This window comes from Rhineura floridana, chromosome 8 (genome assembly GCF_030035675.1).
Source record: "Rhineura floridana isolate rRhiFlo1 chromosome 8, rRhiFlo1.hap2, whole genome shotgun sequence".
In the NCBI taxonomy this organism is placed as follows: domain Eukaryota; kingdom Metazoa; phylum Chordata; class Lepidosauria; order Squamata; family Rhineuridae; genus Rhineura; species Rhineura floridana.
The window spans coordinates 81,465,140-81,491,304 of NC_084487.1; the positions used below are offsets into that span (position 1 = coordinate 81,465,140).

The window sequence follows — 26,165 nt, forward strand, 5'->3', positions numbered from 1 at the left end:
TGCTAAGCTTCCTCAGAAGCCTTTGGTGACGTACCTTGTCAAACGCTTTTTGAAAGTCTAAGTACACTATGTCCACTGGATCACCTCTATCTATATGCTTGTTGACACTCTCAAAGAATTCTAATAGGTTACTGAGACAGGACTTTCCCTTGCAGAAGCCATGCTGGCTCTGCTTCAGCAAGGCTTGTTCTTCTATGTGCTTAGTTAATCTAGCTTTAATAATACTTTCTACCAGTTTTCCAGGGACAGAAGTTAAGCTAACTGGCCTGTAATTTCCGGGATCCCCTCTGGATCCCTTTTTGAAGATTGGCGTTACATTTGCCACTTTCCAGTCCTCAGGCAAGGAGGAGGACCCAAGGGACAAGTTACATATTTTAGTTAGCAGATCAGCAATTTCACATTTGAGTTCTTTGAGAACTCTCGGGTGGATGCCATCCGGGCCCGGTGATTTGTCAGTTTTTATATTGTCCATTAAGCTTAGAACTTCCTCTCTCGTTACCACTATTTGTCTCAGTTCCTCAGAATCCCTTCCTGCAAATGTTAGTTCAGGTTCAGGGATCTGCCCTATATCTTCCACTGTGAAGACAGATGCAAAGAATTCATTTAGCTTCTCTGCAATCTCCTTATCGTTCTTTAGTACACCTTTGACTCCCTTATCATCCAAGGGTCCAATTGTCTCCCTAGATGGTCTCCTGCTTTGAATGTATTTATAGAATTTTTTGTTGTTGGTTTTTATGTTCTTAGCAATGTGCTCCTCAAATTCTTTTTTAGCATCCCTTATTGTCTTCTTGCATTTATTTTGCCAGAGTTTGTGTTCTTTTTTATTTTCTTCATTCGGACAAGACTTCCATTTTCTGAAGGAAGACTTTTTGCCTCTAAGAGCTTCCTTGACTTTGCTGTGATTGGGTGCTGAGTAATACCATATGATGTCCTATGCCCTGGATGGGGCAGTTGTCATTATGCAGGTCTTGTTTTAATCCCCTCCCTTTAAAGTTACACTGGGTGCTTCCAGACTGTTGCTATTTGGGGTGAGATTCAATCATACACCAGCAAATTCAGGTTATTTATTATTTATTTATTAAATTTATATCCCACCCTTCCTCTCAGAAGGAGCCCAGAGCGGCAAACAAAAACACTAAAAACACTCTAATACATAATAAAAACAGAGTTTAAAACAAAACATCTAAAAAAATATTTTAAAAAACAACTTTTAAAACATCGTAAAGAGCAATTCCATCACAGACTGAGGATACGGTCTCTACTTAAAAGGCTTGTTGAAAGAGGAAGGTCCTCAGTAGGCACCGATATGATAACAGATATGGTGCCTGTCTAATATTTAAGGGGAGGGAATTCCAAATGGTAGGTGCCACAACACTAAAGGTCTGCTTCCTATGTTGTGTGGAACGGATCGTCTGATAAGATGGCGTCTGCAGGAGGCCCTCACCTGCAGAGCATAGTGATCGACTGGGTATATAAGGGCTAAGACAATCTTTGAGGTATCCTGGTTCCAAGCTTCATAGGGCTTTGTACACGAAAACCAGAATCTTGAACTTGGCCCAGAAGCTAATGGGCAGGCAGTGCAATTCTTTCAGTAGTGAGTAACATGTTGGCAATACCCTGCCCCAAAGAGCAGTCACGCCGCCACTCATTAAATATCCAGCTTCACCTAATCTCTCTGCAAACATATCAGGATGAATGACCAATAAACAGGTCATCTGGAATCATCCACTATCAACAGGATTGAAGTGGTACACGATGAACAGCACAAATGTGCTCCTCATTTATGCCACCTGCATCCTGCCTACAGCTTTGGAACTCCCTCCCATCACATATCAAATGGGTGCCATCCCTATTGCCTTTTTGGTACCTATTAAAGGCCTTCCTTTTTCAACAAGCCTTTAAAATTGAGATTTTTTATCCCTATTTGTTTTGAATTTGCAATTGCTTTTCTGTAGGACATAGTTTTTAATAGATGAAAATTATTTTACATATGTTTTCTTATTAAATCACTTTCAGATGTTTCACAAGTCATCAATGAAATAACTGTCGCATTTCAGCCATTCCATCCGCATGTGGTTCCACTGGCATATCTATGTATCATACTAAACCTAGGACACTGTGTTCCACCATTGTGTCATAGCAAACCTAGGACACTGACTTATACTCAGTCAGATCATAAATCCATCTAGCTGAGTATTGTCTACTCTGGCAGCCATCCAGGATTGCAGACAAGGGTCTCTCCCAGCCCTATCTGGAGATGCCAGGGATTGAACCTGGGACCTCCTGCATGCAAAACATTTATTTATTTATTGCATTTGTATACCGCCCCATAACTGAAGCTCTCTGGGCAGTTTACAACAATTAAAAACATTAAAAACAAATATACAAATTTAAAAACACATTTTTAAAAAGCAATTTAAAAACACATGCTAAAATGCCTGGGAGAAGAGGAAAGTCTTGACCTGGCGCCGAAAAGATAACTGTGTTGGCGCCAGGCACACCTCATCATAAAAATCATTCCATAATTTGGGGGCCACCACTGAGAAGGCCCTCTCCCTTGTTGCCATCCTACGAGGTTCCCTCGCAGTAGGCACCCGGAGGAGGGCCTTGGATGTTGAGCGTAGTGTATGGGTGGGTTCATGACAGGAGAGGCGTTCCATCAGGTATTGTGGTCCTAAGCCGTGTAAGGCTTTATAGGTTAAAATCAGCACCTTGAATTGAGCTCGGAAACATACAGGCAGCCAATGCAAACGAGCCAGAATCGGTTTTATATCTTCGAACCGTCTGGTCCCTGTTACCAATCTGGCCGCTGCATTTTGCACAAGCTGCCATTTCCGAACCGTCTTTAAAGGCACCCCCACGTAGAGTGCATCTAGTTGAACAGCATGGGGGACAGAACTGACTCCTGCGGAACCCCATACTGGAGAGTCCAGGGTGCTGAGCGATGTTCCCCAAGCACCACCTTCTGGAGCCGACCCGCCAAGTAGGAGCGGAGCCACTACCATGCAGTCCCTCCCACTCCCAACTCAGCCAGTCTTCCCAGAAGGATACCATGGTCAATGGTATCGAAAGCCACTGAGAGATCAAGGAGAATCAACAGAGTCACACTCCCCCTGTCTCTCCCCCAACAGAGGTCATCATACAGGGTGACCAAGGCTGTTTCCAGGCCCAAACAAGGCCTGAAACCCAACTGAAATGGATCCAGATAATTGGTCTCATCCAAGAGTGTTTGGAGCTGGCCTGACACCACTTGTTCAAGGACATTGCCCAGGAATGGAACATTTGCCACCAGCCTATAGTTATTAAGATTTTCTGGGTTCAGGGAAGGTCTCTTCAGGAGTGGTCTCACTACCGCCTCTTTCGGGCAGCCAGGGACCACCCCCTTCTCGCAGAGAGGCATTAATCACTTCCCTGGCCCAGCCAGCTGTTCCATCCCTGCTAGCTTTTACTAGCCAAGAAGGGCAACGATCCAGCACAGAAGTGGTTGCATGAACCTGTCCAAACATCTTGTCAATGTCCTCAAGCTGTACCTACTGAAACTCATCCAAGAATCAGGACAAGGCTGTGCTCTGGATACGTCGCTTGATTCACCTGCTATAACACTGGAGTCTAAGTCCTGACGGATGCTAAAGATTTTATCCTGGAAGTGCCCAGCAAATTCATTACAGCAGGCCTCAGATGGTTCTACCATGTCCTTGGGGCCAGTGTAAAATAGCCTTCGGACAATTCTGAAGAGCTCCACTGGGCGGCAGATTGATGATTTGATAGTGGCAGCAAAAAACATTTCTGCCCTCACTGCCCCTAAATACAGCTTACCATAGGCACTTACCAGTGTGTAATTGCATCCACCAGGAGTTTGTCTCCATCTGCACACAAGCCGTCTCCTATATGCCCTTCCTGGGGCCATATCCGTCATGGCAGCAGTATATCTGCCATTCCACTGGCATAGTAAGATCCCATAGCCTTAGGCAGCGACCTTCAATATAGGACTGAACACTGGGTTACTTATTATGTCAAGGTTTAAGGGCAACTTCTTCCTCTATGATGCCTAATCAGCCTTCCTGATGTTGATCATTGCACAAGCTAATACATGGCACATAAGTGAGCAGCCACATGATTGCAAACCTTGATACTCAACAGTAATTGGCAAATCATGACGTCCCTCACAACCCCTCAGCAATGTTCTTCGGAGTTAAAAATGTACATTTACTCAGCAGCACACAACTAATTCTGATATCACCCTAATTAACTTGTTTCTATACAAATCCAAACGCACCCAACATCTGTTCATATTTATCTAGCCATATTTTAATCAGTAAACAGGGGGGCTTTTAAGTGTTTTATTATAATATCACTCATTTCTGTTTGATTTGACACATCCAAATGGCATGATGTGAGCTCGTTCCATTTTCTTACAATAAGAGAATCATTAACTGATATAATGAACAGGCAATGTCAGCACAGTCTCCAATTAAGATATATGCTACAAAGTGTTTGCCACTGCTTGCAACACTTATGAGAATAAAGCAACCATAGAAATCCTCAAAATAATCTTAATACTTTGGTATTAAGATTTCACTAGTGAAATGTTTTTGGATCTCACTATTAGTTAAAATGTTTTAATTAACTAATAGTGAGATCCAGTTATTTGGTATGAGTGCCAAACAGATCCACATACCTTGATTTAAATGAACTTATAGTGCACTCCCAATGCATGCAGGGAGAGGAGAGGAAGGGGAAGTCCCGTGCATGGGTGGAACACCACTTGTGCAGTACTGGCTACAACCCAACACAATTTACTTCTGGATGAATACACATAGGATTGTGCTGCTGATTTAATTTAGGGAAAGAAATTTCAATTAATTAAGTAAGTGACATAAACCTTTCAGTCAAATCAGCCATTTTAGTCTAGTGTCTATTAGCATTTTAATTTACATAACATCACAGGAGAGAGAAGAAGGAGACGTTCATTCTGCAATGCTTCCTTTGGGGCTTGCTAGGCAACTGTCATCCCAAAACTTAATCATTTCAAGAACTTTTTATAAACATTTTCAAAATTGTTTTTTATTATATTTTGTACTATACAAAAACCTGTAATCAACAAACACAAAATTATTTTTTTTAAAAAATATCTTAACTTTGTATGGAATACAGAGCCTCGATGCTCACTCCTTAAAATAAAATTGACTATGCAACCAACTACCCTCCCCACTTAGTTGTGAGCAAAGAGTAGTCCAGAAAGATTTCTGGTGCCTAGGTGGAGAAATCCCAGAGGACCCCTTGTCTATATTCAGTAGGAATGATATACGTGGGCGCAAACCTATCCTACTCCATTTGTCGTTTGTCCTGTTCTAGTTCTATGATAGTGAGTAAGTTGCACATGAAGAGGCTAAGCTCCCTTCTCGGAGCCTGGCAGATGTCACTGCTGACACATCTATGTAGCATTACTGGAGCTTTTCATTTACAAATAACCCTGACATGAGTCGGACCCACAAAAGATGCTACAGGCTCCCTAAATTTAGTATCAGAAAACATTATAAATAATTTCCAAGGATGAGGACAGTCTGAGGACATATATAGATCCCAACATCTCAGCAGGAGGGTCCCAGATCCCACCTATTCACTTCCCCCAACACTCACATCTTCTGAACCAACCAGCCTAGATCCTTCAGACAAAGAAGACATGGAGCCTTGGTGTTCCATAGGATCAGGCTATATTTCTGCTCCCATCCATCACCCTGTGAGCCTTCCTATGAGACATCCACCTGAAGAGGCTTGCACACACCTTCTCAGAGAATCCCCAGACAAATTATCCTAGACTAATGCCTCACAGAGATGCCAAAAGTACTCAACCAACTACTCAGGTCTTGACTCTTACAGAAAACCACCATTTGGAGGAAGAGGTGGAAGCCAAGGAGGCTTCTCCCTCCCCCCCCCAGTGTATTAACACTAAATATGGTGCCAGTTCTCTGTTGACACAACAATCCCATTGCTAAGATCAGTTGTTTTCATGACTGGGCATGCAGAAAGTGGTGGAGCACATGCTTAGCATGCAGAAAGTCCCCGGTTCCATCCCAGACATATCGCCAGTTGGAAGCATCAGTTGGCATGGTGTGGAGAAAGAGCTTCTGCCAGTTGGAGTAGACAATCCTAGCCTAGATAGTCACTTCCTATGTTCATCTGACTAAAATTTGCCCCTTTCAACTTGTTTTTCAAGTTCCTGAGAGAGAAAACTTTAGACAAGTTATATATGACCAGTTTTTCTATGATGGGAAACCTTCTTCTGCCGGAGGGCCCCATTCCTTTCTGGGCAATCTTCGGGGGGGGGGCACATTCCAGTGGTGGGTAGGGCCAGAGGCCAAAATGGGTGGAGACATGAATATAATTTTACTCTGGTACAATTGGCTACTTTCTACATGCGACAGAGACACCCCTCTCTATCCTCCATCCAGACAAGCATGAGTCCTTAGCAGAGTTCCAGGATGCATTCCAGCCTGGCAAAAACACTCACAGAGGGTGTAAGGGGAGGGGCCTGGGGAAGGAGAGAAGGTTGCCTAGGGGGAGTCCCAAAGGGCAAATAGCTGAGGTGAGGTTTGTCCTCTGTAAAGCTCATGGCCATCCTGAATGGAATGCAACCAGGCTGCAAATGATCATGCCTCCCCATAGTGTGTCTTTCCTTCTCCCCTTTTCTGAGCTTAACAGCCTGTCTGAATAAGAATACTAGAGAATGTCACAGCTTGATGTTTCAATTGGTCACAATCTCGGGTTATTTTTAGGTTGTTCCACGGCCTCAACTTAATGAACTACATGGCTACTGGCAATTACAATTAGTTTAGAGCAGGATTGGGCAGACTTTCAATTTGTCAGATCTCCTCTACTTTTCTCTAGAATCTCAAGATCTACCAACCAGAGCCAGATGCAGAAGACATATAGCTCGAATTAAAGAACAGGGTGCCTCTGAAGATATTCTGAGCCTAGAAATTTATTTTTAGTATCAGGCCAGAACAGAGGACGCAGTCATTTTGTACAAAACACCCCTCCTGATTAGCTTTCTTCATTTCAGTAGACTAATTTAGGTGGGCAGAATCATTTTGTTGCTATTGTCAAACTATTGCTATTGTCAGAAATCCTTGCTAATATACTGCAAATCTCTCAGAGATCTACTGCAGATCTTCTACGGTTCCTACAGATACTAACACTGGTGCTTATTATGTTTAATTTGATTCTGTGGCTTAAATTATATTTTACTAACATAGAGTTGCTTTATTCCTATTGCTGTTGCCCCAGATTGGAAGAAGGGTGACATATGTTGCACTCAATGGAAAAGACACAAAGATTCCTTTGGGTCACTTTTACAATAAAAGCAACTAGTTAAAATTATAATGTTAAATGAATAAATGCTAGTAACTCCCGATCTACCCTATGCCCACCTCTGGTTTAGAGATATTAAGAATATTGGTGATCTTAGCGTTTACCACAGCACAGGAGCAAAGCTGCTTTCCTTCCTAGGGCTCAGCAAGCCTCACACATGTGCTGTGAATGATCAGCACTGAGACACAGCTTCCCCTCCACTTTCAGAGGCGCATAGGAAGCAGCCTTATACCAATTTAGATAATTGGTCCATCGAAGTCATTATTGTCTACACAGACTGGCAGCAGTTCTCCCAAGTTTCAAACAAGGAGTTTTTCCCAGCCTACCTGGAGATGTGGAGGATTGAACTTGGGAACTTCTTCATGCAAAACAAACATTCTACCACTGAGCTACAGCCCTTCGACTCCGTAGGTGCTTCTTCCTTTGCATGCATTGGAAGAGGCACAACGATTTGAGGAAAGTTCCTAAGTGGTTGCTAAGGTAAGATCATTTCTATGTTTTCTCCTTTCGCAATCTGAACATGAAAGTGAAACACAGAGACATTCCTCTGTGACCCAAATCTGTCATCAGCCAAACAGTCACAATAGGAGTTAGAGCACTGATCATACTCCACCAACATAACAGTTTCTACTAATTTATCTTCATGGCCACATTTTCAGCAACCTTGTGTCACAGATACATTAAAAAAAAATCTTCCCACATTCTGTTTTACCCATTCTTTAAAAAATGAATCAACAGCTGAGAGGCTGTAATATCCAAACAGAATGTCACGAATCTACAGCCTGTTTTACAGTAAAGACTAGCCAAGCAGTTTACACTGACATTCATAACTGCCAACGATCTAGGCTAGACGTGTAGTACAATTTTAATACATGTCTGATCTTTATGGCTTTCAGCACAATATAAAGGCTGACACAAAAGCATAGGAGGGAAATGAATGAAGAGAAATCAACCTCTGGCAGCACTACAGCAGTTTCAGTAAACAGGACAGAGAACATTGCCATAGGATTGCAGTGCTGTGCATAGTATGACCATTACCAAGGAATGCAATTTCATTTTTAAAGAAAAGCATACAGGAGGGTTACAAGCAGCAAGATCTCATCATATTTTGGGAGAAAAATAGCTTAAACAAAATTGATTGTTTGGTTTTCCGCCTGATTCACATTAATGTGTGCAAGGTAAAGGTAGCATCTACATTGACATATAAAGCCCTGAACAGCTTGGGTCCCAAATATCTGAAAGAGGTCCATGTAAACCTGTCTGGCTAACAAGAGTTGCAAGGAAGTCTCTGCTGGAGGTCCCACTATCATGTGAAATTCATGGGGCATCAATGCATGAGATGACCTTCTTTGTACTGGTGCGCAAGCTTGTGGAATTCCCTCCCCTCCATGGTGTGCCTGCCCCTATCACTGTATACAGTGGGGGTAGAGGAGGAGCTCAGAATATTATTCCCCCTGCAGTGTTGCTGTTGGTTTTGCTTGCTATTTGATAAGGTCTAATTGATGGTTTAGTGTTGTTATGCACCACGGGACTTAGGGAAGTAAGAAGCTGCCTTTATACTGACCCAGATCATTGGCCCATCTATTTTTATTTATTTATTAAATTTGTTAGTCGCCCATCTGGTAGGGATTATCTTGCCACTCTAGGCAATGTACAATAAAATATAATTACAATCCATAAAAACATAAGCAAAAGATTAAAACTACCCCTAGAACTGCAGACTAATTACCTAAGTCCCCTCCCCAGCCTGGATAAAGAGCCAAGTCTTCAAGGCCCATCGAAAGCACAGCAAGGAGGGTGCCTGGCGGAGGTCAGTTGGCAAGGCATTTCATAGCGAAGGAGCCACTACAGAAAAGGCTCTTGACCTAGTTCTCTCCAGTCTAGCTGCTTTTGTTGGGGGAACAAGGAGTGAACCATTTGTAGACGATCTTGTTCGACAGTGCTCCTGGTGAGAGTAGAGGTGTTCCTTTAAATAGAGAGGGCCGGCTTCAAATAAGGACTTGAAGGTTAAAGTCAAAACCTTGAATTTGGCCCGAGCAACCACCGGCAACCAGTGTAGCTCCCTGAGGACTGGAGTGATATGATCTCGGCAGCGGTTGCCTTTAATCAGGCGAGCCACCGCATTCTGCACTAGCTGCAGCTTACAGACCATCCTCAATGGAAGACCCACATACAGAGCATTACAGTAGTCCAAACGAGACAGAACCAAGGCATACACCACTGATGGGAGCAAACGGCTCAGGAGGTAAGGGCGAATCCTTCGTATGAGGTGAAGATGATAAAGCGCAGTCTGACTAATGGCCTCCACCTGCGCCTCCATAGTTAATTAGGAGTCAAGGATGACCCCCAAACTCCAGACTTGGTCGCTCAGGGACAGATGTACCCAGTTTAGCTCCAAATTAGTAATCTCCAGCTTAGCCTTATCACCCACCAACAACACCTCAGTTTTATCCGGATTCAGCCTAATCTTATTCCTACCCATCCATTCCCCCACCAACTCCAGACACTTGGATAACAATTCTAATGCTGCCAGCAGGGAGGATTTAAATGAGAGGTAGATCTGTGTATCATCTGCATATTGATGGTATTGCAGACCGGCTCTTCTAATGATTTCTCCCAGCGGCTTCATATAGATATTGAATAGCATCAGGGAGAGGATGGAGCCCTGCAGCACTCCACAAGTGAGAGGCCAAGGCTCAGAAACATCGTCTCCTAGCACCAGTCTCTGGCACCTCCCAGAGAGGAAGGAGCAGAACCAACACAAAACGTTGCTTCCAATGCCCAAGCTCTCTAGGCGATCTAACAGGATACCGTGATCAACAGTGTCAAAAGCCGCAGAGAGATCTAGCAGAACAAGGAGGGTATATTCTAGCTCAGAATTGTCTCCACTGAGCGGCAGTGGTTCTCTAGGGTTTCAGGCAGTAGTCTCTCCCAGGCCTCTCTGGAGATGCTAAGGATCAAACCTGGGGCCTTCTGCATTCAGAGCAGATGCTCTACCACTGAGTCATAACCTTCCCCTTATTTGTTTTAAGCTGCATGTAACAGGCCTTGAGACTAAGGATGAGATCAATCGGCTGGTGCCTGTTCGAAAGCATTCTATTGTTGCACGCCTCCCCCAATCTCCGAGCGGTGAGATTTCAGGGGGTCCCTGCGCCCATCCAGGGTTTGGTTTCCTTTGGGAAGAAGGTCAGCGGAGACTGCGGTGTCTTTATGAAATATGGTTTATTTATTTACACACATTCCAACCTGAGCTTAGGGTGGAGGGGTTCAAGGTATCAGCAGTCTAATATCCAGCTTTTCCATCTAGGTGCAGGGGCATCCTATTGCCACGATGCAGGGAGCCAGCCTCTCCGCATGCCTGCAGCCCTAGTTCTCCAGTACACCCACTTCCAGTTCCAAACACACTTCTGCCCGCCCAGGAGTGGGGGGGAGAGACTCTCCTCCAGTAGAGTTTAAAATGACAAAAGGATCTTCCTAGCCCTTTCACCAGTTGCCAGGGCAACTAAATAGGACCATTAACTACCTAGCCACTCTATTTGATTAACAAAGGAGATTCATCTGGCTAGCAGAGCCAGCCTCCCAGGCATAGGATTCCAAATCAGAGGCTGGAAAGGTGACCCACAGAAAGCATCCATTCCAGCCCCCCCCCCATGCTCATAACACTATCAACCTAACAGGCTGGCATTGATTCACACTCATTCTTTATCCACTAGCCCCTGCTTTTACCAATCTGGGTTTTTCGCTTGGAAAAAATATTATTTCTAAATTAGGAAAACAAAAACTCTTAAGTGAATGAGATGAATTAGTCACACAGTGCATTCAGTGACCTCTAGTGGACAGTAGTGTTACTAGTTTCTGTAAGGGCCTAACTAGACATTAAGTGTGCAATCTGCAAATGGGATTTTTCCCAACGTAAGTGAGAGCCAGTGTGGTGTAGTGGTTAAGGTGCTGGACTATGACCTGGGAGACCAGGGTTCGCATCCCCACACAGCCATGAAGCTCACTGGGTGACCTTGGGCCAGTCACTGCCTCTCAGCCTCAGAGGAAGGCAGTGGTAAACCCCCTCTGAATACCGCTTACCATGAAAACCCTGTTCATAGGGTCGCCATAAGTCGGAATCGACTTGGAGAAAGTACGACAGTAGTAGTAGTAGTAGTAGTAGTAGTAATTCTTTACAGGGACAATTTGGATTGAAATCATGGCACACTGAAAGGGGTGACCAACCCCTACCTGCCCCATTCTGTGGCCACAATCCAACCCCTCCCCCGCTATTAAATGTACCCTGCTGTTGAGGTAAGTAAAAACATACCTCAGGGCCATGGAGAGAACGGAAATGATTAGACACCTCCCTATATCATGATCCTAATCTAAATTGGGATCCTCTGCTGCTGCTTGAAGAAGAGGAAGAAAATGACACTCAGCAATCTCCTTACAGATCTCCCACATAACATGTTGTTTGACCCCCACATCCTTATTTAATGTGAACCTGAAAGAGAGGAATCTGATGGAAATAGTGGAGGTCTACAAGGTTTCAGTGATCATATGAGCCTTGCTCAGTCATTCAGTATCGATGGAAACTTTCTAGAATGTACCCAGGTAACCCCACCCTATAGACACTGACACATGTGTGTTGTCCCCATATTCCTGCAGCCAGCACATAGTCTATGTCAGTCTGAAGGGGGCATCTACATGTACAGACATATACAGATAGGCTGCCCTCCACAGGGACATGAATGCTGATTAAGCAGGGTTTGCATCCCCATGGAGCAAGCTCAATGCACATACATTTGAAGTCCCTCTTTAGACTTATGCCAGGAACATGGCTAGAACATGTATTTACATGTAGGCACTGGTTGGGCACATTCTAGAAAGCCCCTCATGCCTTTGGTACCCATGGATACTAACCAACTGAGCAGACCTATAGAAGAACAGTTCAGACTCCAGTCCTATACATACTTTATGGCATTTGCTACAATGATACATTATATCATTGATGTGGTTAAGACTAGCCAGTGTTTCCCCATAATCAGAATCTGACAGGACTAAATCCCTGTTAAGAAAGAACCCTAATTAAACTTAACCACTTAATGCTGGTCCCGATATAACTTTTAAAACAGCTGGTTACGTTTCAGCTCCTTAAAACTCTTATCCACAGCTAGAAATCAAAACTATATATTGCTGAAATTAGAATGTGGCTACACTACTAAATAAATAGGGTTATTTTTATGACAAAAGTATTCTGTTTTCTTTTGTTTTAAACTGTTCCCAGAAATCCACCGTTCCTTTAGTTGTCAATTCCTTCAAATCTGGTTCAAAGAATCTGATGAAGTGCTTTTCAGTAAGAGTGTATTTTGGTTGCAGTTCTGATGGCCTGTCTGCAAGTGCCAAACCAGTAATGGTATTTTGGCCCTGGGTCATGGGGGGTTGTCATCCTGTTAGTTTTTTGGGAGGTGGGTCTCAGATGGGTCCCCTCAGCTCCAAGAAGTGTGGGGGGGGGAAGAGAGTGAGAGGCTGCCGAGAGCAGCTGCTCCTGACTTGCAGGCAATATAGGAGCTTCAGCTGCACAAGACTTAATATCCAGCCAGCCGGGCACAGCAAGGGAGGCAACCACAAGAAGCCATTTTCACATCCTCTTTAGGAACCTAGTTCAGTTCAATTTAACCGTTAGAAGATCAAACCGTAGGATGAAGTGCTTCTCTCTGAGCCTCTCAAAGCATGAGCCGAGGAGTGGACGATAGTGCAATGGCACAGCTCTGATCGTGTTTTCCTTGGCTGCAATGCATTTTTCCCATTGTTAGCTTCTCCTGCTTTGACAGATTCAGGAAGAGGTAAAACAGGTGCTTGGTCTTCTAAGGGTTAAACTGAACTGAACTAGTTTCTTAGAGAAGATGGGGGGGGGAGTCCAGGCCAGAGCAAATGCAAGCCTGAAACCCATTCCCTACTCTATTCAGTGTATAGAAGAGGATAGCGGTTCTGCCTTTCCCAAGCACTGAATTCGTGGCCCCTTCCAAGATCTGATGAGCCTTCCCCCTTTCCTTTCGTATTTGGGTGAAGGGGATTTTCAGGGACACAGAGGAGGGTGCGTACATAGGAGATACTGTGAGGCAGGAAAGTGAGGAGAGGAATTGCTGCTTCTCTCTCTTCTTTTCATCTTGGCGGGAATGAGCTTCAGTTTGTTAGCCTTCTTCTAGCCCATTGCTGGGTCCACGTATGAGTTCAGCAGAAGTATAGGCACAAACAACTTTTACAGAGCTGCTTAGGAAGTGATCTTGCTGCACTTAAGTTCAAAATTATGCATCTATTCTGGCTCATGGTTGCACTCTGAGAAAGGTTAAAACAGAACCTGGTTGTACATAGTACTGGCTGGCTGGCTCTTGTGATCTCAGCAAGAAACCTCTCTTCAATCCCAGGAAATCTGAACTTTAAAAAAACATTTTTAATAATTTTGACAATGTTGATGATGATATAAATGACTAGAAAAACAAATGTTTGTTTAGTCTGGCACTTTTAAAAACAAAAAGGGAGCAGCTGAAGCTGGACAAAACAGACAGCTGAGCCAGCATCTGATCACTGTATGCACATTGCATTTGCAAACCCAGACTCGCACTACAACTTGTTAAGTCTGTTTTCATATTTCAACTGTTTTTACTCAAAGTGACAAAGAAGCCATACCTTGCAATATTGAACTGCAAATTGTGCCAGGCAGACTGTTCAACATTTGCAGTATGTGAGATTTTCCTCTGGGTGTTTTTAGGGTGGTGGTGGTATAAGGATGCAAACGTGCACATTATTACAACAATTCAGGTGGACATTTGAAGCATTTCACCCAAATGCCAGACATCTTCCCTTTACTAAAGCAAGAGATCAAATGTATTATTCTTGCATAACATCAGTTGGGATGAACAGCTTGAATCTGTACATGCAGAGACATGAACCCTTCGTATCAAAATTACATTTTTTCACTGTGTGCACCACCACTTTGTGTGGTAGCTCCAACTTCGTGAACAAACTTACATTAGAAGAAAAATGGATCGGATTCTTTGGGCAGTTCTCCAGCAGCTCCTATGTTTTTTCAGAATATTCTCAAATTTTCTCTTTAGCAATGAGCACACACAGAGATTGCTAATATGGCACAGAATAATCTCCAACCCTTCCCCAACCTTCCTTCCCCAACCATAAGGCCAGCCAGACTCATTACCATTGTTGTTATTAGACATGTGTGCCTGCGTTTGTGTGTGTGTGTGTGTGTGTGTTTATGAACATCAATGCTGTGTGATTGCCACAAACAGGACCAGCAGGACTTCCCATGGTAAGCATGAGGTGTTGGGGGGGGGAAGGGGAACCAGCAATGGCTCTACTCTACTCTAATTTTGTGCTGGGCCATGTGCCCCCATGGAAAACATTGCGCGCTATGCCACGCAGCCTATGGTGGCCATTTTGTGAGTGATGCCCTTGACACCAGTCTTAATTTTTTATTTTCTGTAACTCAAAGTAATAAGTATCATCTATAAAACTTCAAATATTTTTATCTTTATTATGTAGTTTTTATTTTTACTATCAAATTTTATTATCATTATAAATTCAGTAGAGAGGAGGGGGCAGAAGAGGGGCTTGGCTTGCAAGGTGACATGGATGCCAGGTGGCAAGGCATGAATCATGAAGGGACCCTGCACGTCCAAATTTGCCACAACACTATTGCAAACCAGATTTTATGAGTTGTTATTTCTATTGCATTGCTGTCAAAGGGCCTGTCTGAACCAAGATTTCATTTTATTGGGGCTTCATTTTATTTAAGACAACTCAAAACTAACTGCGCTATCTCCACATAAATAGGAATTGCACAACTTCATGGGGGGTTGCACAGAACACTTTCCCAGTTGGTTATTGGCAAAAATACGCCATTGGCAATATGAACCTGCCAATACAGTTCTGGATTCAGTAAAGGAAGTACCAGCACATCTACATTTCTTAAATGGGGGAAGGATCAAAGGAGCTTCTGGAAGGGTTGTTTACTTTTTTTATTTTTAGAAGAGTATATTTGCATCACTTTTGTTACATGGTGTCAAGTTCTATTTACAAGTCAACTTTCAATAACTGGCTATAAGCCACAGCTGGAAACTGATGAGCCTGCATTCACAGGCAGCTGCTGATTGTCAATTCAGGCATTCCTGATTTCTGATTAAAGTGTTCAGTCACATGCGTTCTGCTGAAAGGATTGCTATCATTACTGCCAAAATAAACCAGATACAGACCAGTTTATTTGAAATATTTAAAGCATATTGACAGAGAGATCCTGTATGTGCTCTAAATCCCATTGCATTCAGTGGGCTTATTCCCACATAAATGAGTACAGGACAGCAATCAAAACAGCTACAGTAATCTTTGAAGAACCACATGTTTTTCTCTGACATTAATTTCCAGGACAGTTTTATTCTAAGGCACAGGTAGGGAACCTTTTTTCAACTTGAGACTCAGCAGTCAGCAGGGCAAATGAAAAACAAAATGGTTGAGATGTTTTGATGTATATCTCTGGAACCAGACCACCTACCATGTTTCTCATTCACACACACATACCATTTCTCTCTCTCTCTCTCTCTCTCTCTCTCTCTCTCTCTCACACACACACACACACACACACACACACACACAAATAAATATCCACCCACACTTTGTTGTTGTTATATGCCTTCAAGTCAGTTATGACTTACGGCGACCCTATGAATCTTTTTTGAATATATTCATAGGGTTTTCATGGTAAGATGTATTGAGAGGTGGTTTACCATTGCCTTCCTCTAAGCCTACGGCACCCAGTATTCCCCGGCGGAATCCCATCCAAGTACTAACCAGGCCTGTCTCTGCTTAGCTTCCAAGATCAGATGAGATTAGGCGTGTTCATGGTAGTAGGTCTGTAGGCCCACACACACTTCCCTGCTTTGAATAATAGACTACCATCAACAGTTGGGCAACAGCATTCTGAACCAGCTATAGTTTTGGTACTTTCCATGTTGAAACAGTCCAACCTGGATGTTATTAAAACATTTGCGATAGCAACTAGATCTTGTTTGAAATGAACTCCTGAAGGAGTGCCTCTCCCTATATCAGCTTAAGATCTTTACAAGAGATTCCACCATTAAGAAAAGCCTGCTTTGTGGTGATGCAGGATAGAGACATCTCTCTCTTGGTACGCTCTCTGTGTAATGGTTTTAGGGTTACCAGATCTCTATTTTTCTGCCGGAGACTCAGGTTTTTGGAGGTCCCCTCCGGGTCTCCGAGTGACACACCTTAATCTAGGTGGTCTGGTTCCAGAAATATACATCAAAACGTCAGCCCCCTCAACTTCTTAGTTGCTCTAAGTTCTGCTCTAATCCATGCCCTTTCAGATTTTTAGCCAATAAAAAGTTAGGGTTGTGACTGACAAGGAATTATAGAGCCAAAAAACAATAGAGTTAAAATGAATTGTCTGCCTTCAAGTCAATTCTGACTTATGGTGACCCTATGAACAGGGTTTTCATGATAAACGGTATTCAGAGAGGGTTTACCATTGCCTCCCTCTGAGGCTGAGAGGCAGTGACTGGCCCAAGGCTCAAAAAATGTGTTTTTTCCTGCTTTTCTGAACATCTCACAGATTGAATAAGTAAACTTTCAGTCTTTTTCTCTCTTGTGTATAGGAATCAGATTCAAATTTTGAAGAGGGCAGTGTTTTGCAAACTTCCCAATATGAAGCTTTAATCCAGTGCTTGCTTTTCCAGAGTAAACATACCCAGAGTAAATCCCATTGAATTCAATAGGACTTCCTTTTGAGTAGACATGGTTAGGATTGTGCTGTAAATTGATGGGACTTTTGAGTGAACATAGCAAAGAATCATGTTTGTGTTGTATATCTTTCCAATCCTATTTTAAAGCAATCAGGCAGGGCTTACTTAGGTATCACTGTTTTTATTATGTAGGAAACTAATACTTATTTTTTTTAATGTTCTCCAATGATCAACTGGTTTTGACACTGAACTATTATATGGGGTGTATGTACTTTTAGATCTGTGGGGGGGGGTCTTTCCAACAACCCTGTGAGGTAGGGTTGCAGACTGGCTGTCAGGATTTTTTTAGTTTTGGTTAGGAATCCTGACTGGTTGTGGGATGCTTAGTTTTCTCCCTTACTGGTAGGAATCTTGTTGTGGTTGGTATGGTATTGAATTTAAGAAATCATCACAGTCATTTGTTTTTCTTTTTCTATTTGCATTTCATATACCTTTATCTTCACTCCCTTTCATCCATAGAAGCAACAACAGTGGTTCCATGCGCTCCACTCAACCTTCTTAAACCCACAATGATGCACCTTGTTGTTTGTTTCTTGTCCAATATTGGTAAAAGAGAATTCACATACTGGGCAGCATGGCTACAATTGTTGTTGTTCCCAAGCTGCTGCCTATTAATCGCGTGTGCTTTCTCTCTGATAATTTTAATGTTTTTGATTGCTGTAAACCGCCCAGAGAGCTTCGGCTATGGGGCAGTATACAAGTGCAATAAATAAATAAATAAATAATGTTCACTGGAATTGGGTTGGCTAATGAAGTGAGTTTATAGCAGCCCACAGGGGAAACAGAAAAGGGTAGAGAATCTTCTTACTCATTATTCAGACCTCTTTCTGAAGTGAAGGGTGAAATCTGTACAGAAATTTGGATGTTAAAAGATAGGGACAGGGCATTCCAGGCAGAGGGTTGCGAACCCGACTTGGATATGGATATCTTGGCAGAGGATCCCTAGTCAAGCTTTACCAACGACACAATCCAAACCATATCTACTGAGAAGTAAGTGCTATTGAGTTCTATGGGGCTTTGTCCCTTAGTGTGTTTAGAATTGCAGCTCTTTGGGGGCATCCATCTTTACTCCTGAGTGCTCCCATCTAACATCTCCACAACACTAGGCTCCTTTCTTCCTACAATGGCCTTCTGGTGACTAGCCTGGCCTGAGGGCACTTGAATCCTTTTTGCCAGAAGCGAATTGGCTTGATTAAATGTCCCCTACCCAGGCTCCATCCTTTAGCTAAGATTTCTATCTTAATTTCCAATCAGATAAATGTTTTCGTATGAATTGTATGCTCTAAGCAACTGTGGTTGATGCTTAATGTATCATGCTTAATGACATCACTCGGACCTGCCCCGTGACATCACTCAGACCAGCCCCATGACATCACTCAGACACACCCCCAAAATCTCAGGGTTTGGTATGCTTCTGACCTGGCAACCCTAAATGGCATCCCCTTGTGACTGTTGCTGATGTTGTTATTTTGACAGCAGGTTAAGAAAGACTTATTTAGTTGCCCAGACATCTTACATTTTGTAACTTCATTATTGTTTAACATGCTTATTTTTAGCTGCTTTGATGGCCTATTTTAATGTGTTTTCTTGTTCATTTTATGATTCAGTTGGTTGTTCTTGTTATATGTTCTGTACCTGCTCTAGTATCTGCATTGATGAAGAGTGGGTTATATTTTTAATAAGGCATGTCTGTTCAGAAGTCATTCAGTGGGGCTTAGGTAAATGGGGATAGAACTGCAGCCTCAATAAATAAAACTGGTACACCAGATGAAACAGTGCAAATGCACTCCCGACCACAGCTGCAATTAGGTTTTCCAGGAGCAAAGCTTGGCACCAGAAGCACTCCCAGACTGCAAGCCTGATCTTTCAAAGGAAGTGCTATCCTTTCTAGAACATGCCCTTCCCAAGCATTTAAAATCAATAAACTAGTTAAAGAAATTTAAAGAAATCTAAGCTGATTAATAATCAGATGATAGTCCTAAGGATTATCTCAGCACAGGTACTATATTACATGAATTTATCCTGCTTCAGTTCACTCTGCAGTCAGGTGCAAAGACAGTACTGTCAGCATCCGATACTTTACAGTCATGACTAAATTTCCCTCTGCCTACCTGGTGAAGTATAGTTTGTGGCATCTATTACATTCAATATTCTCTTGACATTTATTTATCAAGCTGTTATTATGCAGTCTCATAATGCCTTTCAAAATAAGCACCACATTTCAACTGAAGGTGATACAATTTAGTTGCAGGCATGATACCCATTTATAAAATGGAAAAGTAATTAGGAAACCATGTAAGAGAGAGAAAGAAAGTTCAATGCAAGAAGCTGCTGAGCCTTAAGTTATGAACAAACAAAACATTTTGCTTCTAAAAGCTCTGACATCAGACCTGGGTGAATTTTATTTAAATGCTAGATTTGTCCCCAGTAGCCACTGCCTGATTTAGCTTTAGAAAGCACAGATATAAATTATTTATTTATATACCACTTAATGTCTACATGGCTTCTAAGTGATTTACAAAACATACAAAGCATATACTGTATGTCCATCTATATATATTTTAAGTATGAAATGAAAAGCAAGCACATCCCGCTATTGGATAAAATGATATCTGTCTAAAAGTTCTGTGTCTTCTCTCAAACACAAAGCAGTAATTCTCCCCAGGGTTAATATTTTTCTGACTTTCGATGCATTGTTGAACACACATCTGGCTCTTCTACCAGCAACGTGGGAAACAAGAGGAGCAGGCTTAACTATGTGTATCCATTGTAATAGAATTTCTCAAGAACTGAGTGGATGCAATTCCTAAAGCCAATGGTCCTCGCCCCTGATTGTTTATGTTTAGCACCCCTTTCTGAACAACCTCCGATTTTCCATTTGATTTCAATACCTCAAGCTCCACTTTCAGATTCAAGGTCTATAAAAAATCCATATTTGTCTACTTAAATGACAAAGACTGTAATCTTGCACGCACTCACCTAGGAGTAACTCCTCTAAATTCAGTTTGGCTTCCTTCTGAGTACACCTGTATAGGATTGCACTATATGATGTTTTACAGCTTCTGCTTCTAAACCAGGGGTGGGGTATCTTAGGCCCAGGGGCCAAATACAGCCTGCCAAGCCTCACTATATGGCCCTCACAACTCCCTACACCATATCCCTCCCCAGCCATGCCCCCAATCCCCAGACCATGACTTTCACTCATGGCCCACACCATATAACCCTTTGTACCTTCCTTTAGTGTTTTTGCCTAGCTAGAATGCGCTCTTGACCTCTGATCATGTATCTTGCTTGCCTGGATGGAGTGGTGTGATGTGTGGAAACCAGCCTCCTGTACAATTTAAACCCAACAATGACATGTGTCCCACAGAAGGTGGCTGAAAAGGAAAAATGGCCCTTGGATTCATAAAAGGCTCCCCACCCCTTATTTTTATTTATTACATTTATATCCCACATTACATTTATTTCATTACATTTATTTCTTCCATCATGGAAGCTAAGGTGGCCTACATGTGGTTCCCACCCATCCAAGCACTGACCAGATCCAGACCTGCTGAACTTCAGCAAGATGGTGGCCTCATGTGCCTTCAGCCCATACCCAGGCTGGGGCAAAATGTTCTACATGAACTTTGAAATGTGCCAGGTGGTTGAATGGCACATGATGTGTTCAAGTGATACCTTAACTTTGCTTGTGCTACATAGAAAAAGATAGTGGCAAAGAGACAGAGCTGCAAATCAGGGACTGAGCTACAACTCTTGTCTCTGCTATGAACTCCCCAGGTAGCCTTAGGAAAGTCACTCTCTCCCAGCCTCAGTCCCTCCCCCCCCGCCCCATCTGCAATATGGGATATAATAGGGCTGTTGTAAGGATTATTGCTAGATAATGCATGTGAAGTGTTTTGAACACTTGAAAGTGCTATACAGATAACACAATATCAGACCATTCTAAACTTTAAAAATATGACTACAGTATAAGGTATTGTTGTATTTTGACGTTGTTGGTTCTTTGTTATTGTTTGTTTTGATCTTTGATTTTGTTATACTTATTGTATTTATATATTGTGCTTGTTTTATCTCTTATGTACACCGCCCAGACAGCCTTTTTGGCTTACGGCGGTATATAAATTAAATTAAATAAATAAATAATAAATAATAATAAATTGAAAACCAATACTGCAGATTCCCCCCCCCCCCAGGTTACAGATTGAAAAACAAAACCAATGTTCGCTATGGTCATGTCTGCAGGTGTATCACTTCAAATCTTGGTATGCTGACACTCTCAAATGTAGACCTATAAGCCTCTTAAAAGAAAACAAGTTCTGCAGTGCCTTTACCCAAGTGCAACTGAAGGTTAGTTGGGACACAGGGACAGAAGAGTGAAGCAAAGTGGCTCACCAAGTGGAGCAGAACAACTACGTTAGCTTCCTTGCAGGTGGGTCACTTTTGCTTTCTGGGAGGGGTGAGGCAGCCTGGAGGTCAGTGTGGTGCAAATCCACTGCTGAAGCAGATCAGGTGTTTCTGCTAGGGCATTTGCAATATATCAATCTCCCCACCCCTTTATCCTCTTCCTCCTGGTAAGCAACAGTGATCCACCTTCTGAAAAGCTAGTGTAGCAGATCTGCCCCACCTGGCCAGCTGCTTCTGACTCCAGGAGAACCAAAGCTCTTTCACTATGAGTTACCCAGCTCCTATCCCACAAGCAGACAGAGGTCTAAAAGAAGAAGCAGATGATGTGGTTGAAGATGGACCAGTGATTCAATGGAGAAGGAGGACAGAATGAAATGAGGGAGTCTGCCTGCATACTGAGGGTGATGAGTTGTTCAGACTAAGGAGCTGACTTGGATGGTCTTGATAAGGTGTGGTGGGTTCTGATTGATTTGTGGAGTTAGCTGACAATATTCATGCTGCTACAGAAGCTTAGACCGAGAGGGTACCCCTTTACCTACAGAGCTTATTCTGCCTGGCTTGCTGAAGGACAAGAATGCACATCGCAGCTAGGGTACGATGCTGGAGACTGGCTGTTGGAGCCCACACTACCATAGTCCTGGTCAGTGTGTTGTCAGCTTGTTTACATATTGCATTTTCCACAAATACATTTGTGTTCAAAGCAGCTTTACCAAAGAAACAGTCTGAATAGTACAGTACAGTACTAGTATAGAATAGTATAGTACAGTAACCATAATACATAATTTATATCATAATGTCACTGGCACACTAACAGTTCAACAATTAACAATTCATTTAAAATATATCAAAGAGTTAAGTGAGCATAATGCTTACCAACAGGCCATAGTTACCCTAAAGTCAAAGGCATTAGGAACTAGCAACTCCCACTAACAATTTGTATACCCAGGGCAGTTCTAGACTGTTATTCAGAGCTTGAAAAAGTTACTTTTTTGAACTACAACTCCCATCAGCTCAATCCAGTGGCCATGCTGGCTGGGGCTGATGGGAGTTGTAGTTTTAAAAAGTAACTTTTCCAAGCTCTGTTGTTATTTTTGGGTGAGAGTCAACCACATACCAGCAAATTCAGGTTGCACAATTAAAGCTGATTTGGTGCTTTGGACCATAAACCCACTCGGCACAACCCCAGTGGACTTTCTGCAAAAAGGAAAGTGATGAGAAAATGCATTGAAAAGTGTGGGGTACACAATTGCTTGACACAGCATTGTCTAACCTCCCCACAAAGAAATCAGATAAACAGCCAATGTCCTCTAACCTCCATGCAAACTTTGTGCAAACAAATCAGATGAATGCTCAGTAAACAGGCTGCCTGGAAGCAACCTTGGACTCAAAAAGCTGGAGCGGGGCGAGGATCCCTCACAGTTCTTCTGGAAGTTGCTACCTTATGAAGGCTCCTAGGGCAGGAGGTGGGGCATGGCAGGTGAAAGCAGACATCTCCTCCCCCAAAAACTCACTCTTTCCCCTCCACCACCACCCAAGTGCCTTATGTCTGCTTCAGATTCAGAAAGAGCAACGTGTCAAAATGCATCTCGCCCTTCCTTACCCCCGCCCAGCCAGGAAAGCTTCCAGCCACACCCAGCCAACTATACTACTCTCTGGACTTCACAATGCCAGTTAGTGCAAAATAGTTTTCTATATGTTGATTCAGAAGACCGTTAAATAAATGTGTCTCAGTATTCTCAATTTTTGTTCTATGAAACAAAATAGGCCTAAAAACGTGCTCCACATACCAAGTCAAGCATGGTCTACATCAGCCTTCCTCAGTTTGGTTTACCCCAGAAGTTCTGGACTCCAACACCCATCAGCCTTACCTAGCATGGTTAATGGTCTGGGATGATGAGAGTTGTAGTCCCCAAACATCTGGAGGGCACCAGGTTGGGGAATGCTGGCCTACATTATCCAAACGTTTTCTAGTTTAAGCCTCTATGAGCTTCCCATTGCCTGTTACAATAGGGGGCAGACCTTGAGCTTCCAAAGGTTTAAGTTTGTTGTGAGCATTTGATTCAAGCACTCACCAATGGCTTGTAAGGTCCCCTCTGCAGCCATTGCCTTCCCCAAGGCCTAGTAATTGACTTACCTTGGAGCAAGGCAAGAGGCAGCAGTTGCAGTGGGCAAGTGCCAGGCTCCAGTGGAATGTCTTTTCCCACCAGGAATGGGAGAAGTCCCAAAATTCCCAAGGGCGGCGGGGGGAGGGGAACTAACACATTTCCATTAGAAAGAGCCATATATTATGGCAGAATCTATTTTAAGCATTGTTTCTGCTGCTCAAGCAGCCAACACACTGTCCGCCCCTAAACTAGTCATGTAATTAGTCCTGTATTAAACTATTAGCAGACTTTTTTTGTGATAGTACTGGCACCTCTTTTTTTTTTTTGCTGTACATGCCAGCCATTTGGTGCTGGTACCCACAGTATTTTTATCAAGATATGAGTACTAGCACCTCATTTTCTACTAAAAATTGTTTTGTTTTTTTGTTTGCCGTCCTGGGCTCCTGCTGGGAGGGTGGGATATAAATCAAATAATAAATAAATCAATTTTAAAAGCACTGACTAGTAGCATAAGGTTCTGACGATTTGAAAGGTAACAGTATTTATCTTCATTTTCTCTTTCTTTTTCAGAATCTGCAGAGCTTCTTATTAAATCCCATATACTCATCTATTTCACACTCCACGCATTTTTTGCTACTTCACAAAATGCGACTAGCTGCACATTAGAATAAACCCTGCATTATGGGGAGACTTAAAATGTCCACGGATGCAAAGTAGTAAGAATAATACCTGTGACAATTCGAAACACTGATTGTAGCCACTGACCTTTACACAAGTTAACACCAGAGATGGTAGCATAAATAGCCATGTAATAGTATCATATCTTGTAGCTTTGTGATATATATGATTATGTCATTTTCTTACCATAAGTAGTATAACACTCCTCCATGCTACAGAAGTTGTAACTATTATTACCATCACCACCACCTTTGCTAGAGCTTTGCAGGGTGTGTACATGTGTGTATGTATACATTGAACACAGAAGGCTGTATTCAATTAAGTCCTACTCAGAGTAGACTCACTGAAATTAATGAACCCACATTAGTCATGCCTATTAGCTTCAATGGGTCTCTGAGCAAGACTAGCATTCAATATCACCCCAAGAGACTTGACACTTCTGGAAGATTATCATCAAAATTACAATTACTGCCAGAAAAGGATCTACACATTTTTACTACTGGTATAGAGATACCTCCATGGATACCTTGCATGCATCTTCTCCGATCATGAACATTATACCAAGTGATGAGTTCAACCGGAAACTCTGTCATAATTTCTCTTTAAAGAACAGACCTCAAAACATGCTGAAATCTGACTTGTGTGTCCCAAGTGCAAGGCACAGAGAACGTAATGCCTCAAGGCCAAGAAAACTGGAGGCTACAATTCCAGAACTCTTTCTGCATCTTGTCCCATGTCAAGGGACCACTTTGGCAAAGAAATGGATTCAGAATTGTCAGTGGCCATGTGCCAGCGCCGTTGCAGCTACGGCTCCTCTTTCACCCTCCTCTCTAAGTGAGACCTCTGGTTCTCACCCAAAGATACTAAATGACACTGCAAGACCAGGCCACTCAAGAGACATCTAGCTAGAGCACATATTGAAATCCTTCTGAATGTCATTTGCAAAGTCTTGTTACCTTCCTGGGGGCAGGAATAAACAACTGACTTTGAAATACTAGACATAATGTTTCCAAACATCTCAGTCACTCGAGTGCACTTGTTGGTGCTTTCTTCTCTTTCTTCATAATCTGATTGACATAATAAAGGCTTTATTGCAAACTGACAGACCTTATAAACCTAGAGCAGGGATAGCCAGTGTGGTGTCCTCTAGAGGTTGGTGGTTTACAACTGTCACCAATCATTGGCCATGGTGGCTGGGGCTGATGGGAGTTGGAGTCCAACAACATCTGGAGGCAGGGGCATCACTACCGGGGTGCGGAGGGTGCAGCCCGCACCCAGGTGTCACCATGAGGGGGGTGACACCCAGAGCCGCCCCGCCCCGTTGCCCGGCAAGGCTGCTCCAACTCCTCCTCGGAGGCGAGCGGGCGAGACTGGGAGCAGCATCGGCAGGCCGAGGGAGGCACGCCGGCATTCCCAGGCTTTCTCCGGCTGGGTGCCCCTCCAGCGTGCACCCTCCCAGGGGCATGGACAGGGTGGCTGGCCTCAAGTGCGCGTGCACGCAAGCCCAGCCACATCGTCCATGCCCCTGGGAGGGCGCACACCAGAGGTCTGCACCCCCCTGCACTCCCGCTAGTGACGCCGCTGTCTGGAGGGCACCATGTTGGCTACCCCAGACCTAAGGCATTACCCTCTGTGTTCTTTTTCTGTACAGAGAATGGAATTCTAACATCTTGGCAGTATAATCTGATAACTGACTTGAAAGTCAGGAGACCCAAAACCATCCTCTTCCTGATAATGACACACCTATCCCACATTCATATATTTGGCAAGCATTTCTTTCTCCTGCCAA

The 26,165-nt window shown here is 43.1% G+C and overlaps 1 protein-coding gene and 1 pseudogene across 9 annotated transcripts in view; both read right to left on the reverse strand.

Moving 5' to 3' along the window:
* The window catches only part of TMEM117 (transmembrane protein 117), a 299,671-nt gene that overhangs the window by 253,321 nt on the left and 20,185 nt on the right, over positions 1-26,165 (reverse strand). The window lies entirely within an intron of this gene.
* On the reverse strand, positions 16,167-16,285 carry LOC133363483 (5S ribosomal RNA; annotated as a pseudogene).